This window comes from Neolamprologus brichardi, chromosome 22 (genome assembly GCF_056152115.1).
Source record: "Neolamprologus brichardi isolate AB-2024 chromosome 22, ASM5615211v1, whole genome shotgun sequence".
Classification (NCBI taxonomy): domain Eukaryota; kingdom Metazoa; phylum Chordata; class Actinopteri; order Cichliformes; family Cichlidae; genus Neolamprologus; species Neolamprologus brichardi.
Window position 1 is genome coordinate 33,739,180 of NC_142124.1, and position 4,256 is coordinate 33,743,435.

At 45.4% G+C, this 4,256-nt stretch overlaps 1 pseudogene; it reads right to left on the minus strand.

Moving 5' to 3' along the window:
* Positions 1 to 478: 478 nt before the first annotated feature.
* Positions 479 to 2,056, minus strand: LOC148096854 (uncharacterized; annotated as a pseudogene).
* Positions 2,057 to 4,256: the final 2,200 nt, after the last annotated feature.

Genomic DNA, 4,256 nt, shown 5'->3' on the forward strand with positions numbered 1-4,256 from the left:
GAACCATCGTTTCTGCAGTTTCTCCTTTTCCTGCAGTTATCATTCCAACAGCCGTGGGAATGATTGAGATTCCAAGTTTTACCATCATATCTCTACCCAAAAGGTTCACAGGACATGTCGGACACATTACTACTGAACCCTGAGCTGCCTCTCCCGTAGATGGATCTCTAATCCATACCGGCTTAGAGATTCTGTGTTGATTTAACTGGCCATTAGCAGATTTTACATAAATGATGCCGTTTGATGGGTTTATTCCTGACACTTGGTCCCTCAGGACGGTTTTATCTGCTCCTGAGTCACATAAAAACTGTATCGTTTTTCCCTGCACTGTTAATGTGCGAAAGGGTTTTACTTCTTTCCCTGATAAATTCAACAAAACTTCAGTCAAATCTATGGTTTGGGGCACTGGTTGTTGTTTTTGGCAGTCTGATGGGGTGTTTAAACATGCATGTGTATTAGCAGTGACAGCAGATACTAGTCATTTATTATATGAGGGGTTATGTGAATCTGGTCGTCTATACTCCTCATGTAGGTTCTCAGGGCACTCTTTAGCATAATGACCTATTCTTCCACACCTGTAACACTCATCCCTGTTCCTTTGTCCTCTCCGGGGTGGCCAATTACTTCTGCCCCCCCTGACTCCTCCTCTAACTCCTCCGCGGCCTCTGCCACGTCTAGTCTGTCCCTGAAGAAATATCTGAGATTCTTCATCAGCATAAAATGTGGCAACATTTGGTGTATTTTGCAATTTTTTCTTTTTTCTTTTAATCACATCCTGTGCATGCTTTGCCCAGTTCATACACTGAGTCACTCCATCTGTGGAGTGATTTACATTTTGCTTCCTAATAAAATCTGCAATGGATGGATAAAACCCACTCATCAAGGCATGTTTCAGCTGCTGTTGATAGGGGCCTGCTGGGTCTGCATTCTCTTCAAGTCCACTATGCTTCTTAAACACTTCCTCTAATCTACCTCTATACTCATGAACATCCTCTCCTTCCTTCTGTGTGCATTGTGAGATTTTGGTGTAGTCTGCAGTTGTTCTAAAAGTATTTCTAAGACGATCATACACTCCATTAATTTGGACAACGAGACCTGCATCTCCGTAGGGCAGGGTGTTATCACCTGCCCCTTTACCTGTGTACTGTCCTCTGACACGGGTCCAATTATAGGTGAGACATTTCCTAAAAGTAATCTCAGTTTCCTGTCCATTTAAACGGTATGAAGAACAAAGCTGTCTGTGTCGAGCTACGAACTCATCAACATTAGTCAATGGGTCTCCAAGGCTCTTGCAAGCATCAGCACATTCAGACTCTGTCCATGGCCGGTAAACATGAATAGTGCGGTTGCCATCCCCGTCCACTCCATAATGTGGGTTAGCAACCTCTACCATAGGGTAAGTGCTCACCTCACGGAATGGATCAGGAGAAAAACTTTCTTCATCTTCACACTCTGGAACAGAAACATCATATGTTTTTTTATGTTGTGTCAGGGATGGATATGTGGTTGTGACGTTTGTGTTTACTAACTTTACTTTCTGTTTCCTGCCCTGCCTAGTCTGTCTTGGACTCCATACTGCTCATAATGCCTCTCCATACTCAGCCTTTAATTTCTCCTCCACCTCTGCCTCTGCTCTCTCACACTCTTCTCTGACTCTTCTTTCTGCTAACATTCTTGCTCTTTCTAATGCTTTTCTACGGTGTTGTTCTAAAGTAGTTGCAGTGGATTGAGCTGTGGTTTCATCCTCAGGTTTCACAACTACTGCTTGCAATATTGCTCTTTTAACATTCTGTGCTTCTCTTCTCTTTTGAGCCTGCTCCAGCCACAACTTAGCAACTGCTAACTGCAATTCCTTCCTCTGCTTCACTTTCCCTGTTTTTCCTGCTACACTTACAGCTATTCTTTCTACAAGCATTTTACACTTAACTTCCACTAATGTCCCTTCAAATCCATATTTTTTCCGCCAACAATCTACATACTGCGTGCTGCCCGGTAAAAATTTCTCCATAAATTTTGCATCCCCTTCTAAGGCAGACTTACACATTTTATTCCCCATTATGACAATTCTTTCAAGTTTGCGGCAGGTAACACCTTACCTCAAAACCCAGGCTATGTGTACACAACAGGTCACAAAATTACGTTAACACCGCTTAGGTTTCCTTTTGTGTTGCTGCGTTCACTTTTACTGGCACTCACACACGCATACATTCATTCACACTTTTTAAGGCCTATAATCTTAAACTCTATATACCGCGGCGAGCTCTTTCCTCCTTATATATTGGTGGAGAAACCATACACTCAACGCACTTATCTGCGGAGTCCCTTTTAATTTATAGAGCTCTATCCTCCTTTCGGCGGAGAAACCGACCTTACCCTCCTTAAATAAATCAAAAAGATTAAAACAAAAACAAAAACACTGGCGGAGAAACCAGGCAGCTTGTGTCTACACGCACAGCTCTCATGGACCTGCGTCCGAAACGCACAGTCCAACGCACTCCCGTGCCCGCGTGAAACCGCGCAGCTACGGAGCCGTTTGTTTCTTTAATATCCTGCGACCTTCTCGCACGGCTGGCGCGCTCACGTACCTGCGAGAATCCGCACGGTCACGTAGCCGCTCTCTATTGTTTTAGGTTCGCGTGAAACCGCGCAACCAGCGCTCCCCTGGACTCGCGTGAAACCCGCGCAGTCTCAGTGACGCGTTCCTATCTAAAATTCCACATTCATTCACACGGTTACAGAGACGCTCTCGGTTTGCCTACCGTTGTGTTGCGTTTCGTTCACAGGAGAGTCCAGGATCCCATCAGTCGCCGTCCACGAGGGGAGTTTAGACGCTATCTCGCCGGCCTGGTCGCGAATTTTAACACTCCAGGGCTTTATCAGGCATCCTACGGCCTGGCTGTCGACAGTCTGCCGCGTGTCCTCGCTCTCCTCAGTGTGCGGCAAAAATCTTGGGCTCCGGCTCCGAAGGACCAAAAAATGTTGGGTCTAAAGTCAGACCCCGCTGATCCCAGAACTTATTCCCATGAAAGAAAGACAAGGTAACAGCGATCGATCTTTTTACTTGCAAGGGGGCCTTGTCCGTACCTTAGCATATCACAAAATGACCTCGCCGACTGGCCCCTCTTGCTCCCTTTTATTGACAACGTTCACACAATAAACAATAGTTTACAACACGTACCTTCCCCACGTAACCCCCCTTGGTTACAGAAGACAAGGCACTGTGTGTGTGTTATGTGAGAATGTGTGTGTGTGTGTGTGTGTGGCACGCTGCTGATCAAAGGGTCATATAACATAAAAGCACAGGAACATCCTTGGTCATAAAGAGGGCAATCTCCCCTCACCCTAGATAACACAATGAAGCCATACAAAGGGGAGGAAGTTTACCACATCAAACAGACCTTCACAGAGGGTGTTCCTGTGATCAGAAACACTACTGCCCCCCTCCCAGAATCTTAAGGATCTGGGGAGGGGAGGACAGAAAGGATTCTTTAAACCTATGTACAAATGGCAAACATAAAAATGACAATATTTAATAATTCACCCTGACAGTTTATGTGGGAAGTTTATAAACGGGATAAAAAGGGGGTGTTTTACTGGTATTTTAGCATCAGCATTATTGTTACATTAGAATCATATAATCTCAATAAGGGACAGTTGACTCGAGGAGATGAGTGGGAGTCAGTGCCTGTCCTCGAGAAGAAGAGAATGTTCCTTTGCTGTGTCAAAAGTAGCCAACAAGTTCATATTGAAGTGAAGTTCATATTAATACCGGTTTTGTTTGTAGACAATTGTGAAGACGCAGGCTCTGGGTGGAACCAGGAGTTGAACAGATCGAACATGACAATTAAATTGATTTCATTCCCTAACATTGGAGTGGATTCTACTCTGGCTGCTTTTCACCAGTTTGTGAATTGTCCCACAAGGAGCAACAGGACAATTGACCTACTGTATGCTAATGTGAGAGATGCATACAGAGCCACCCCCCTCCCCCCACTAGGGAAGTCAGACCACAACCTGGTTTACCTACAGCCACAATACACACCCCTCGTCCAAAGGCAACCTGTCACAACATGCTCCATCAGGAGATGGACCCCAGAAAAGGAGGATGCTCTGAGAGACTGTTATGACACCACAGACTGGGACGTGCTTCTGAGCCCACATGGTGAGGACATAGAGGGGGCGACACACTGTCTTACAGACTACCTCAACTTTTGTGTGGACACGGTCGCCCCTGCTAAGACGGTACGGTGTTACCC